General features: G+C 52.8%; 1 protein-coding gene across 6 annotated transcripts in view; it reads left to right on the top strand.

Annotated features, from left to right (window-relative positions):
- MYO18B (myosin XVIIIB) overlaps positions 1–14343 on the top strand; it is a 221852-nt gene that overhangs the window by 140256 nt on the left and 67253 nt on the right. The gene's annotated exons all lie outside the window — the stretch shown is intronic.

The following is a 14343-nucleotide window of genomic DNA, read 5'->3' as shown; positions in this document are numbered from 1 at the left end:
GGGGTGGTGCTGAACTGTTCCACTCACCCCTTCATTCAGTATTTATGCAGCGTCCACCGAGTGCCCGGCGATGTGCTAGATCTAAGTGTATTACGGTTAGCAAGAGAGGCGCGGCCCTCTCCTCCTGCAACTGACGTCTCATGGGAAAGAGGACAGCAAACAATGATGCAAAGAAACAGAAACATCCCACACCTTAATTCAGGAAGTAAAGGAAACAGGCGGAGTTACTGTCAATAATAAAGCGAATAGGGAATTGCGCAGGGTCTCCTTTAGCTTGGATGGGTCAGCTCGACTCCCCTGGGAGAAGGAGAAGCAGTCAGCGGCCATAATGTGCGGGGCCTGGAAGGTTTGGATTTTATTCCAGTGGTGATGGGAAGCCGTAGGGGCATCCTGAGCGGGGCGTGACACAGTCTGACTCATGCCTCTGTGTGGGGAGTGGATCGAGGAGGGCTGAGTGGGTGCTGTTAGGCTGGTGTACCGCTCTGGGCTGGAGGAAATGGTCTCTGGGGGTAAATGGAGACAGCAAAAGGAGGCAAACTGGGGGCTAGTTTGAAGCTGATGGGACTGGTGGGGCAGGAGGCAACAAGAAGTGTATTTATTTAGATCATCCTCACCAGAACCCTGGGAGGTGGCAGTTTCTGTTTTTGAGCCATTTTACTAACTAGGAAACAGGCTCTGAGAGGCTGAGTGATTTGCTCAAGGGCACACAGCAATCTATGTCTTCATGCTGCCGGTTCTGTACCACGATGTTAACATTTTTCTAGCACCTACCACGTGTCAGGCTTTTCCTTGGAATTTCAGAGTCCCCAGACTTGGCTGCACATCAGATAACAAGCATTGTTTAAAAATCAGACTTCTAGATCCCCCCCTCCTCCTTTTTTTCCCTTTGTTGAGACCCAGGATCTGCATTTATAACTGTCACATTGAGGGAATTTCGATGCTGGTCTTAGGACCACCATTTGGGAAACCTGGGCCTTGTTTATCCCTCAAAACCCCCTCTCAAGTTCCCTGGCATGGGCCCATTTTGCAGATGAGCAGACTGATGGTGAGATTGTATTAGTGTGACAGAGCCTAGATCAACCCATTTTAAAGTTCGTTAAATATTGAGTAAGGGGAAGTGGATCCAGCACTTGCTAGTTTTGTGACCTTCACCGTGTGCCAAGACTTCCGTGAGCCCTTCTCCTAAATCGGAGCATCGTCGTCACCTGGTCGCCCGGGCACGTGTGCGTGTGTGGTGGGGGGGGGCGGTGATGAGGTGCTGCCAGGAGAGGTTTGAAGAGCTTGAACCCCTCCAAAGCCTCTACAGCTCGCTAACCTTGGCGCTGGGTAACCTAGAGAGAGGTTTTCTCTCAGGGCAGAGATGAGGGAATGCGTTTGAAAGCACCTGTCAGCGAGCAAACTGTGCCCATTCAGTGAGTCCTGATGCGGTGTCCACTCTAGGATGATTTGAGAGCAGGCAGCGGGGATAAGGTAGTGCCCTTCTGGATAGGGGGCTCCCAGTCCAGGGAGAGGCCAGCCTTGGAGGAGACTCTTGCCAGCAGGGTGACAAGATCTTTACTAGGGAAATGTTGTTGTTGTTTAGTCACTAAGTCATGTCTGACTCTTCTGCGGCCCCATGGATTGTAGCCCACCAGGGTCCACTGTCCATGGGATTCTCCAGGCAAGAATACAGAAGTGTGTTGCCATGCCCCACTCCAAGGGATCTTCCCGACCCAGGGATTGAACCCACATCTCCTGCATTGGCAGGGGGTTCTTTACCACTGAACCACCAGGGAAGCCCCTGAGGAAGTGTTGGGGGGTTAGCTAAATGGCTGTAGGAGAGGAGCTGATGGCTTCAGCTGTCTTAAAGATGGAAGTGACCGGCTGGCTGAGTAAGGCGCATGTGGGTGTTCTGGGAGGAAGCACCAGAGCATCCAAGGGCAGAGGCAGGTGGAGAGATGGAGCATGCTTGGCTGTGCGTTGTATCGCTGGTATACGGTGTTCCCCGAGGTAGGAGCGGAGATGATGAAGCCGCTCATTGAGGCTGGTTTACTGAGCCTGGCTAAAGAGTTTGGGCCTTATCCCAAAGGTGACAGAGAGCTACAGAGCAGGCAAGAGTGAGGTCAGAAGTGCTTGTGAGAAGTGGCAGGCTTCCAGGCCCAGCGGAAGCAGTGATGTGTAGCGCGCCCTGCTCAGCCAGAGGCGTGGGAAGGTCTTCTTGGAGCATCGGTCCCCAACCTTGTTGGCACCACGGACTGGTTTCGTGGAAGGTAATTTTTCTAGGGACCAGGCTGGGATGGTTTCGTGATGACTCAAACGCGTTATATCTACCGTGCACTTTATTTCTATTGTTTTTATATCAGCCCCACCTCAGATCATAAGGCATTAGACCCCAGAGGTTGAGGACCCCTGCCTTAGAGCATCTCCCAGAGGCCCTGGATTCTTCCCATGTGGACAGGCAGCCCCTCCGCCCCTTGCCCCTCCATCTAGAATCCTGAGAAAATTGCCTCTTTCTACCCAGCTTCCCTCCATTGGAAGACTTGGTGCTGTCTCAGTTAACACTTGAGGCTTAAGACACTGTGATAAAACACGGAAGATGCACACCTCGTGAGTTCTAATCCCGCCTCTGCTGTTTAACTAGTTAGTTGTACGATTCTGAGTAAGTCACCCTGCCTTTCAGAGGTTCCTCGTTCTTACTGAAGAAAAACGGTCATGATATTCCCAGCTTCTGGGCTGGGAGAAAGCACCCTAGACCCTGGATTGGAAGGAATTCCCTAAACTGAAACCTGTCAGACAGTGATTTTTAAATGTAGGGATGCCCACTGGCTCCTACATCCCCCCACCCTGAGCTGGCTGGTGGAAGACTTTGGATTCGGGCTGGGATTTTACATGACCTGGTGGAACAGGTAGACAAGGCAATGAGTGGGGCGGGTCTAATGACACATGTTCTTTAGGAGCAATTACTAATTAATTCCCAGGGAATGTTTCCACTGGAAACAAACTAATCTGGAGACAGAAGCAATCCCAGCCACCAAGATATATAATTGAGATAATCGCTGTGCATAAATAACATCTGTGAGCAGCAGATGCCGGCACCTGGCTCCGAGGAGGAAGTGGAGGACGCTGTCTGCTCCGGGCAGTGGCTGCCTTTTTTTTTTTTAAGTCATGCCTTTGACCTTTGCCTCCTCCCAAAAGGAAATATGTCATTTGCTTTTTTTTTTTGGTTAAACGGAAAAGAGTTTGCACCGAGCTCTTCAGTTGTTTACTTAATTCCTGCTGGGGGCTGTCTTCCCCCTTCCTGCTGAGGACAAAGCTGTCGCCACGTCTCATCCATTGGACCCCCTGAAGAGCTCTGGCACCCAGCCCCTGCCCGCCTGCCCCCTTCTCATCCCACACCACCTGCGTGTCTCATTCGGCATTCTCTCAAGTCTGCAGGCCTCCTGTCTTGCGCAAGCAATCTTTCTGCCACCTGATCTTTGGGGAGAGATTTTTTAAAATACAAATACCACCTGGTTCTTTGCATTCGGGATCTGTCCGTGGCTCCCCATCACCCTCGGAATACAATCCACCTCCCTCAATTTGACCTTTAAAGATGCACAGTCCAGGACTTCCCTGGTGGTCCCGTGGTAAAGAATCCACCTGCCAATGCAGGGGGCATGGGTTTGATCCCTGGCCCGGGAAGATCTCACATCCCACGGGGATCCCACATACAACTAAGCCCTTGGGTGGGCCCCCTGGGCCCACTGCGTCTTCCACACAGTGGACTCCCAGTGGCCCCCACCAGAGCACAGAAGACTGAGGATCCGCTGTGCCCTTAACCAGGATGGTGGTCACCAGGCATCACCTGCGCTTCCACAGGACACTGGAAATAACTAACAGACTCTCGGAGGATCATCCCAGTGGAGTCTTTGGTGTGAGCGAACACTTTGGGACCACATCTCTCCAGCCCGGAACCATGGAACAGATGGTCTGGATGTTTTATTTGAAGAGACTTTTCTTAAAGATTATGTTGGAGTGAATTGATTCTAATATTAACATAACCTCCTGTCAGAGAGAGATAAAGACCAAATTGTAATTGGTTAAAAACATGGTTATCAGCGACCTGTTCACCCCACAAATATTGACACTTCCAAGGCTGTGATGAAGTGGGAAGAGGCTGGTTTGACGGCAGACGGGGAATGTCATCTATGCTCATCCCTCAAAGCATAGATGAACCGCTCAGCTGTGGAGGGCCAGCCCCTCAGAGAGCCTGGCCACCCCCTGGGGCCATCATTACCATGGGAACAATGACACCGATGGCAAACATCCATGCTTTACACTCGGCCAGTCCTGGGGCCAAGCGCTTAGAGGTCATGACCCAACTCTGTGCCCCCAGCCCACCTCAGTGTAGAGTCCGTCGAGTGGAGGGGCCTGTCCTCCGGCGCGGAGCTCTGCGCAGGAGCAAGGCATCACAGCGTGGCGGGGTTCCCACAGGAGGCAGGCAGCATTCAGCAGTCCCGTCTCTGTAGGAGCAAGCTCAGCGTATGAGAATCCCACCCGAAGTCGCAGAGTCTGGGGGGCAACTGGGATAGACTTTATTTCTTTCTTTATGTGTCATTTGTGTGCTGGCCATGCCGCACAGCACATGGGCTCTCGGCTCCCCGACCAGAGATCAAACCTGGGTCCCCCGCCTTGGAAGCCTGCAGTCTTAACCACTGGCCCACCAGCAAGGTCCCTAGGATGTACTTTAAATAATGTATCTTGAAAGAATCTCAAATGTACCAAAAAATTATAAGGGTAGTTCAAAGGATTCCTTTAAATCCTTCACCTAGATTCCTCAATTTTTAACTTTTTGCCACATTCGCTGTATCATTTTCTCACTAAATTACATCCTCTAAATTATTTGAAAACAAGTTACAGACATGAGATCCCTTTAACTTTAGCAAAATTGGAAATTTTAGCATGGGCATTCTAACCCCAGGGTCAGAGAACTAAGGCTCACAGGCCAAATCCAGCCCACGCTGCCTGATTTTTCGTTTTTGTTTTGTTTTGCTTTGTTTTTTTATTACAGCCTGAGAGCTGAGAGAGGTTTTGTTTTTAAACCGCCACATTTAAAGTTAGATAAGTACCTGCATTTATCCTTCCATTTTGCCTCTAGACCTACAGAGCCTAAAATGCTTTCCAGCTTGCACTTGAAGGAAAACTTTGCTGACCCCTTATACTATCTGCGGATTCTGATTTTGCCTATTGTTTGGCTCACATTCTTTGTAGCCATTTTTCTCCCTGTTCAGGACCCAGCCTAGAATGCGTCACAGTTGCGTTCAGTCTTGTGACACTGTCCATAGAACCTCTGTCTTTGTATTTTATGACGCTAGAATTTTGGGAGAGTTCAGGCCAATTGTGTGGTAGAAGCTTCCTCCACCTGGGTGACCTAGAATTGGAAGCCGTGTGTTTTTCATCTGAGCCGCTTGGATTTGTGTGGGTCTGAGGGTGTTCCTGGGACATGAGACTTCTGATCTTAAAACCAAAAAAGTTCCAGGCAGACAGGGATGAGCTGGTCACCCTGGAGCCAGAGCTTCAAGTCCTAAGTAATTCTAGGGAAGATAAAAGGGCCCTCTGGGCTCCCCCTAAGACCTTTTGTTCTCAGAAGGTTCCCACAGGTTTAAGGGAGAGGCCGAAGAGCCAGATGCTGATTTAAGAGTCATTTCTCGGTTCGTCATCTGCTCCTGTGGCTCCTGACCTGCATTCCCACCCTCCACCTGTTCCCATTCCGCACCCGCTCGAGCCTGTCTACTGTCCTTGGTCCACTGATGCAGAAGAGACTTGCTGATGGCGCTGCTCTGGTTTCTAGCTGCCTCACGATTTAGCCCCTTTGCTGTTGATGGGCATGTAAGTTATCTAGACATAGAGCCATTGTGAATGGCCGGGCAGTGGGTGGCCTCGGGAGGGGGCGTCCGGGGCTCCTGTGAGCCACATGGGGCAGTGGGCAGCTCAGGGGGCAGACGGCAGCCCCGCTGATGGGGGCTGATTCAGCGATGTGCAGAGCTGGGCTCGAAGCCTCGCTCCCTCGGCGCATGGGTGTGGAGTCCCTACTGCCTGGGGCCCCAGAGGTGAGCAAGGCCCAGTGACCCTTCGGAGCCCCTGTCCAGTGGGAAGACAGACAGGGAGATGCTCAGATGCTGTGCTATTTAGGGGAGCACTGGGGAGCTGGAATATCACAAAAAGGGGGGCATGAATGGATGGGGGCAGGGAGGACCTTTTCTGAGTATTTTATCCTGCTTTTTCAAGTTTGTATTTTTTTTCTCTCTCTCTCTTTGGAATGTGTTACAAATCCATCATCCCAGAGGGAAGTCAGGAAGGAAATTCTTGAAGTCTGTTCAGTCATGTAGGACCTGCGCCATCCTTTGGTCCTGTAATACAAAATTAGAAAGGACTCCTAAACTCTCAAAGAAACAGACTTAAAACAAGTAAAAGGAGACCTGATTTACTCAGCAGGTGGTAAGCACATGCCACAGGTCTTACAAGGAAAAGCTGTGCATTTAAAAGCGACCTCGGTTCACTTCTTGGCTCCAGTCATCATTTAATAGCTGTGTGACCTTGACAAGTTAACTAGAATATCAGAGGCTATCTGAACCTCAGTCTCCTCATCGGTAAAATGAAGACAAGAGTCAGTATGTGTTGCAAATTAACAGACACATGGTCAGCATTCACAGAGAGCAGATGCTATCACTGCACTACTTGTCATGATGATTGTTACTACTCTGAGATGAGGATGGTGGAAACAGTAAATCCTCAGGGAGCATTTCAGTGCGTCCATAAATGATGGTCCTCTAGCACAATGTAAGGAAAGTCATAGAACGTTTAGAATATGCCCAAGTGATTGGAGATCAAGGACACAGAGAGGAACCACCATACGGTCTTAGGAAATTTCCCTCAAGGCTGCTGTCATCCAGCTTCTGAGCTGGACAGACCATCGGTGGACCTGATCTGATATTTCTAGTATGTTTGCATTTAATAAATTTGTTCTCTATCGGGGCTGTCTGTAGTTTGAAATGTTGGTGACTGCCTCCAGGGAAAAGCTTCCTACTAAAGGGTAACTCTTCTGGGCATGCTGCTGGGACGTCACGGACCGGGGTGTGTTGAGATTAGCCCACCAAAGCCACCATTTCTTAGAACACTTCCCATGGCATTTGCTCTGCGGTATTTTTAAATCCTCTGAGTTGTTCAGTCAGACCCAGACCGAAATCCAGGTTCTGACCACTCTGCTGAAATATCAGAATTTTTCCTCTTTCCCCAGCTCATTCTGTGTGTCGAGCCAACTTGTCTCGTAGCTTAATAAGTCCAGAGCAAACATTTTACCTCGGGTATTTAGAGCGGGCAGATGGCGTCGCACAGGAAAGCAATGCTATTCATCGGTTTGTAGCTGATGTCTGTGTGCTGGGAATCTCAATCGCCCTCCCTCCCACTGGATGAGAGGGGTGTGTGTTGGCGAGAGGATGCCCGAGACAGACTCAGCAGCAGAGAAAGGCTGTGTGCAGAGGGGGCTGGTGGTGGCCCACAAACAGCGTGGGTTTCTTTTTCCTTCAGCTTGGGTTAAGAGTCTCATGGACTTGACTCTGACCTTGGGCAAGTCACTCTCCTGCCCAGGCTGATTCCTCCCCTGCATGGCTGTGGTGGGCTACAGTCGTGATAAACCTCAAGGCCCGCACGGTGCCTGATGTGGTCAGTGTCGAAGAAATCTCATCCTGTCTTCATCTCCCCACTGAACAATAGGGAAGGGGAATGTCAGTGTTTATCCCCCTACAAGGAGGGATGTGGTCACAGAATAGTAAATACGGGGCTGTTACACTGTCACAGGGTTTTGGAGGGAGCTACTTGATCTAACTTTGGGTGCAGCAGCAAACACTCTCACCCCGGTTCCAGATGTTTACTCTGTGGCTGACTCTCTGTATGTATCAGCTCTTCCGACTCCGTCACTCACCCTCTATCTGGGTTCCAGGGAACAACAGCACAGCTCACAGTTCATTAAGCAGAAAAAGGGACGTGACTGGCTAAAATATCTGAAAGGTTCTGAGGCTACAACTGCCTTCAGGCTTGGCTAGATCTAGGTGCTCGAATCATGACATCAAGAACGCATCTCGTGCCTCAGCACCTTGACGTCACCTCGTATCCTTAGGCACTCTCTTCCTTTTGGGCGGCAGGACGGACACTCCAGGCTCACATCCAGTATTAGAAAAAGCCAATCTCGTGTCCGTAGTCACAGCCAGAATCCCGGTGTCAGTCTTGCTATTGTCCCACGACCAACCCTGAGGCCAACCGAAGGCGGTGCTCTAACTGAGTCATGAGCATCTCCTGAGTCATGAGCATCTCCTCTGTGCTCGAGGGAGGGGTGTCAGCCCCATTGCAGACATCTGAGGGATGGACATTCTTTGCAGAGAAGATGGGGATGCTGTTTTCCAAAGAAAAGAGAGTAGGCGTGTGCAGTCACATCGCCAGATTCCTGTTCCGGAGCCTGTGTGGTGGGGACCGCTGTTACAGAGGAGTGCAGTTAACCAGTGGCTTGGGCGTGACAGGAGATGAGCTGCATCCAGTATAGAAGTGCTGCGGGCGCCTGGGGGCTGCCGAGCACGTGGGGGAGGCGTCTGAGCCCCCGGGAGCCTGGTGTCCAGGCTGCCACCTAGTGCCAGGAAGACCCAAGCTAAGTCGCCTCACCCCCTACTGTCACTTTCCCGAGGAGCAGCAGTGAGAATGGCGGCTGACCTGAGCCGAGCGTGTTGTCCTCAGGGCGGAGGGACTGCACGTGGGGCCACGCCTGGCACGGAGCAGGGGCTCAGACACCTCCCCCACATGCTCAGCAGCCCCGCGGGCCGCTGTGGCGCTCCCACCCTGCCTGCCACTCGTCCCCTCTCGCCCCCAAGAGCTCAGGCCTCCCGGGCCTCCAGTGTCCTCCCACCCTGTCCAGGAGTCAGCACCTCACCGCGCCCACCCAGGCCAGGGCCGAGGCCTGCATTCCTGCGCACGGTGTCCACTGGTCCAGGGCCCCTGGCTCAGTGGCAGGGGAGGAACTGACGCCCCGCCCTTGTGCAGGCGCTGGGGACGGGTGGCTGATCCAGCGAGGGGATGACGGGGTGACTGGACTATGCGAGGGAGAGAGGAGCTTCTGGCCATTACAGGCATTTTGGTGCTTTGTACCCATGTACTTTGCACATTATTGTATTGATGTTGCAAGAAACAAGATTTGAAAGGAGAGAAAATGTGAACTTGTAGGAAGATCAATTGGTTGTTTTGGAAGATCAATTTGAAGATCAATCAATAGGTTGTTTCGCTGAGAGCCTGCTGTGGGTCCCACCCCCACCCTGGGTCTAGAGGGGGTGGAAATCCTGGAGGCCTTTTCTCCCCCTGGCCTCCCCACCATGTGAGGCCGGGTCCCGCCTGGAACCCGGGAGGGCTCGTCCATGGGGACGGGTGGTGACTTGGAGCTGACAGGGATGTGCTGGCAGCTGCCCCCGGGACGCGGGTGTGGGGCTGGCGGTGGGACTCCGGGAACCTTCTGGGGGAGCCGCTGCCCTCTGACCGCTCCACCCGGACCTCCTCCGGGGAAGACACCTTCAGAGCAGCGGCGGCCCGGGGCATGAGCAGGAGGGAGCTGATCTCAGCCCTGCCGCAACTTCCTCCCGACTTCATAAAAACGTCAGTCACGCAGCCTCAATATGGAAATAACGTGCAGTGAGTTATTCTTCCGCCACGTCATCCATAATGGAAAATCAGCCCAAGATGGCCCTGTATTTCTTCCTGCTCCCTAAAGTGTAATAAATTGAAATTTTTAAAGCTCGGCATTAACACACCTCGTCAGCAGCATCCCCGAGCCTGCCCGGGGGAGTCTGTGAGCTGGGGGATTTCTGGTGTTGCCCAGCCAGACCTGATGAAACCTGGGCCTGCTTGACTTGCTTGCCTCTAGGGCCAGCACCCTCCCTCCAGCCATCCCAGTCTGCCTGGAAGCTTAAAACCCTTCCCTGGGATTGTGGTCCGGGCCCTGCCTCACCCTGGCCCCATGACCGACAGCTTGGCCTCTGGCACTCTCTTCACCTCTAAAATGGGGTTGGAAAGTCCTCACTTCTCAGGCTAGTAAGTGATGAAAGTGAAACTTGCTCAGTTGTGTCCAACTCTTTGCGACCCCATGGACTATACAGTCCATGGGATTCTCCAGGCCAGAATACTGGAGTGAGTAGCCTTTCCATACTTCTCCAGGGGATCTTCTCAACCAGGGATTGAACCCTGGTCTCCCACATTGTAGGCAGATTCTTTACCGGCTGAGCCACCAGGGAAGCCCAAGAATACTGGCGTGGGTAGCCTATCCCTTCTCCAGCGAATCTTCCTTACCCAGGAATTGAACCAGGGTCTCCCGCATTGCAGGCAGATTTTTTACCAACTGAGCTATCAGGGAAGCCCAGTGATGAAAGAGACAACAGCAATCTCCGCCATTCCTGTTTTGGCATTGTCTCAGCGCCAGGCACTGTGCTAAGCGTGCTTGGGTTTTCACTGATTTATTCTGCAGGGGTCCTGGGATGTGACCAACCCCATCCTATAGATGAGGAAACTGAGGCACAGTGAGTTCAGTGACTGGCTCGAAAGGCGGATGCTCCAGGTCTGACCCCACACACGGTGCACCTGGCGCTTAGAGGTGCCAGCATGGCCTGGTTTCCTGCCGCTTCCCTTTGGTGTGAACGCTCTCCTCCCAGGAAGGCTCTGGTCTTGATGTGTTTCCTCAGTGGATTCAGAATCCAAGTTCTGTCAGTTCTCCCTGATTTGTCTCCCTGTCATTCTGCAGCCCTGCCTGGCTCAGGTCACGGTGACACGGCCGAGTGGCCTCCGTGGTCACAGCAAGCCTGGGCTGTATTCTCTGCAGCTGGGGTTCTCTCTCTATTTTAATCCATCCTGCTCCTTCCAGAGTGTGGCTCTCCATGAGGGGCGGCAGAGTACAGTGGTTAAGGCCTTGGGCTCTGGGGTTGGACCAACCAGGTTTCCCTGCTGCTGGCCGTGTGCCTGGGAGCAAGTCACTTCGCCTCCATGAACCTGTTTCCTCCAAGGTCAGATGGTCCTCACAGCAGCACCTTTTCTCCTAGGGCCCTCGTGGGGCTGTTGAGAAGCCAGGCAGATAGAGGCCATGCACTGGACATGGTCCCCAAGCAACAGTAGCAGGTGTGGCCACTGATGCCTGAACCATCAGGACCAAGATAATCCTCTCTCCAGCCCACTGGGAGCTGAGACCAATGCCTGCAGCCCCATGTGCTGCCTGCGTGCCATCTCTGCTCCTCTCTGCCTGGGGATGAGCTGTCTCTTGGCCCTGCTTGCTCCAGGGAGCCTGGGGAAAGGAAGGAGCATGTCAGATATGCGTGCATGCTCAGTGGATGACTTTTGTCTGACTCTTTGTGACCTCATGGACTGTAGCCTGCCAGGCTCCTCTGTCCATGGGATCTCCCAGGCAAGAACACTGGAGTGGGTTGCCATTTCCTTCCCCAGGAGATCTTCCCTACCCAGGGATCGAAACTGTGTCTCCTGCATTGGCAGGAGGATTCTTTATCACTGAGCCACCAGGGGACAGAAAATACAGCCTTTCTTCTGTGGGGGCTCTGAGGATCAGCAGCATCATGTTGATGAAACCCTCCTTCAGCCAAAGGCGGGACTCAGCAGATGGGAACTGCGTCGTCTGTGGGCTCTACTTACGATGACTCTCCCTTGCCTCCTGGCCCTGGGCCGAGCGACTCGGCCTGGCAGGGCCCCGCGGGACGCCTCCTTCCACTGCTAGTTATCTGACATCATCTCCCATGCTGGCCCATCTGCTCCTGCCTACCCGTTTCTTTTGTTCCTTGCACACTGCCCTGTGTAGACCTTTCCATTTCTCCCCACTTCCTCTCTGATTGAAGCACTCCACCACCACCCCCCTTCCTGAAGGACCACAGCAGCATCCTCTCTGGCTGCCCTGTTGCTAATCTTGTTCACAAAAGTGCATCCTCCCATGGCAGCCATAGGGAGATCACGCTGCCCTCCTCCTTAGAGTGTGGTTTTCCTGCAGACTGAAGCAAACCTGAGCTTGGCACCCTGGCTCACTGCTGTGACTCCCACCTACTTCCTCAGCATAGCCACCTCCTGGCCCTCCCTGTGAGGCTGACCAGCCATCAGTTCAGTTCAGTTCAGTTGCTTAGTCATGTCTGACTTTGCAACCCCATGGACTGCAGCACGCCAGGCTTCCTTGTCCATCACCAACTCCTGTTTACTCAAATTCATGTCCATCATGTTGATGATGCCATCCAACCATCTCATCCTCTGTCATCCCCTCCCGCCTTCAATCTTTCCCAGCATCAGGGTCTTTTCCAGTGAGTCGGTTCTTCACATCAGGTGGCCAAAGTATTGGAGTTCCAGCTTTAGCATCAGTTCTTCCTTCCAATGAATATTTAGGATTGATTTCCTTCAGGATGGACTGGTTGGATCTCCTTGCAGTCCAAGGGACTCTCAAGGGTCTTCTCCAACACCACAGTTCAAAAGCATCAATTCTTTGGCGCTCAGCTTTCTTTATATAGTCCAACTCTCACATCCATACCTGACTACTGGAAAAACCATAGCTTTGACTAGATGGACCTTTGTTGGTATGACCAGCCATACTGGCTGTCTTTCTGTTCTGCAGCACCAAGCTACTTGCTGTTTCTGCCTCAGGACCTTTGCACTTCCTGTTGCCTCCATTCAGGGAACCTTCTCACCGAAAGCTCCACCTGGCTATCTCCTTTGCATCTTTTAGGTGTTAGTTGCATTAAGTGCCTCTCCTTAATGAGGCCTCTGACTTGTGCCTGAATTGAGGACTGGCTTTGCCCTGCCAGCCTGAGGAGGAGCCCTTCACTCCCCCCACCCCTGGCCCCTACCCTGCCTTCCCAGAGGCCCCAGAGTCACCTGCGGGGAAGATGAGCCCACGCCTGACTTCTCGTTTCCTCTGTCGATTATGCTCTAACATTGCCAATTACCTCCCCTGCTCCACATCATTTTTCTCAGTGTGTCTCAGTCCCTCCCAGTCGCTGAGCGAAATGGGCCACCGAGCCCTCCCCACCCAGCCCAGCACGGGGCCCTGCTGCAGAAACACGCTTTCCTTACAGCCTTGAGGATGGAGCTTTGGGGAACTGTGGCTGCTGGCAGGGCATGGGGCTGGGATTAGAGGCACCGTGCCAGGAAGCTGCGGGAGGAGGCTGGGGCCTTGGTTTCCCCGCCTGTGTGCTGGGGGTATTAGCAGCACACACCTCCCAGGTCTGCCCAGAGGACTGACAGGTGATACTGGAACAAAGGCGGCCTGCCTGCTCCCCGGCTCTAGTGTCGGGCCGAGCTCCTGGATGTGCTGAGGAAGATGAAAGTGGTCCCAGGCAGCCTTTCCCCACAGAGACCCCCTTGGTCAGCTGTCCTGGGGGTGTCCTCTGCCCTGGCTCCCCCATTTTCCTTACAATGATCAATGGGGCCCCTTTGCTGGGTGGCCTCAGGGATCCGATTGTGTGCATGACATTTCAGTAGGAGTCTAGCTTGCTTTTTTCTCCCCCTATCTGTTGGCACCAACCTTAAAGTCATTTACTATTTTGGAGGGACCGTGGCCTGGCAGTTGAGAAAGCAAGCTGGTCTGGACGATTCAAGTGGTGTCTTTGCGCCTTGCAGCTGTGTGACTTCAAACAAGGCGCCAGCCCTCTCTGAACCTTAAGTGCTTGCCTTCCATGATTTATAAGGCAGTTTTCTGCTCAGAGATTCCAGATTTCTAGGGTTCAGAAACCTGGTGGATGCTCAATTGCAGAACAGACTTAGGGTTTGTGCACAAATGTGGTTTCTCCAGTGGGAAATGTTTGTCCTCTGGGGCCACACAGGTCCTTGTACCCACCCCCATGGCTCCACTGTGCTAGGATAGGGGGCCTGCTGTGTGCAAGTGGACAGAAGGAAGAGAAAAGAAAGGTCGAGAAAGAGAAACTTTAAGTCAGTGGCTCTTAACCTTCAGGAATCTAGTGAAGTCATGTACCAGGAGGTGCTCACACACAGACTGTTTTGCATACCATTTAAAAGTGGGTTCACAATTCTGATTAAAAACCCCTACTTGGCAAGTCCCCACTGAATGAACTATGAGCACCTCCTCTAGGAAGCCTTCCCGGCCCATCCTGTGTTCCAGGGTCCTCATGCCCTCCTCTTCCTTGTACCCTCAGAGGGGCTGTCATTACCTGTCCCTGTCTCCCCCGTGGGAGGGCAGGGGCCACCATGAGTGTTCTGAATGTGCCAAGTGCCGAGTGGGTGGCAGCAAATACCCGCTGAATGTGTGGGGGCTCACCCCTGGTGCTAAATCGGGGGTGACCTGGTCTTGCGTTGTGGGGC

Source organism: Cervus elaphus, chromosome 5, assembly GCF_910594005.1.
Source record: "Cervus elaphus chromosome 5, mCerEla1.1, whole genome shotgun sequence".
Classification (NCBI taxonomy): domain Eukaryota; kingdom Metazoa; phylum Chordata; class Mammalia; order Artiodactyla; family Cervidae; genus Cervus; species Cervus elaphus.
The sequence above is the reverse complement of the archived record's forward strand: the minus strand, read 5'-3'. Positions and strand labels throughout refer to the sequence as shown.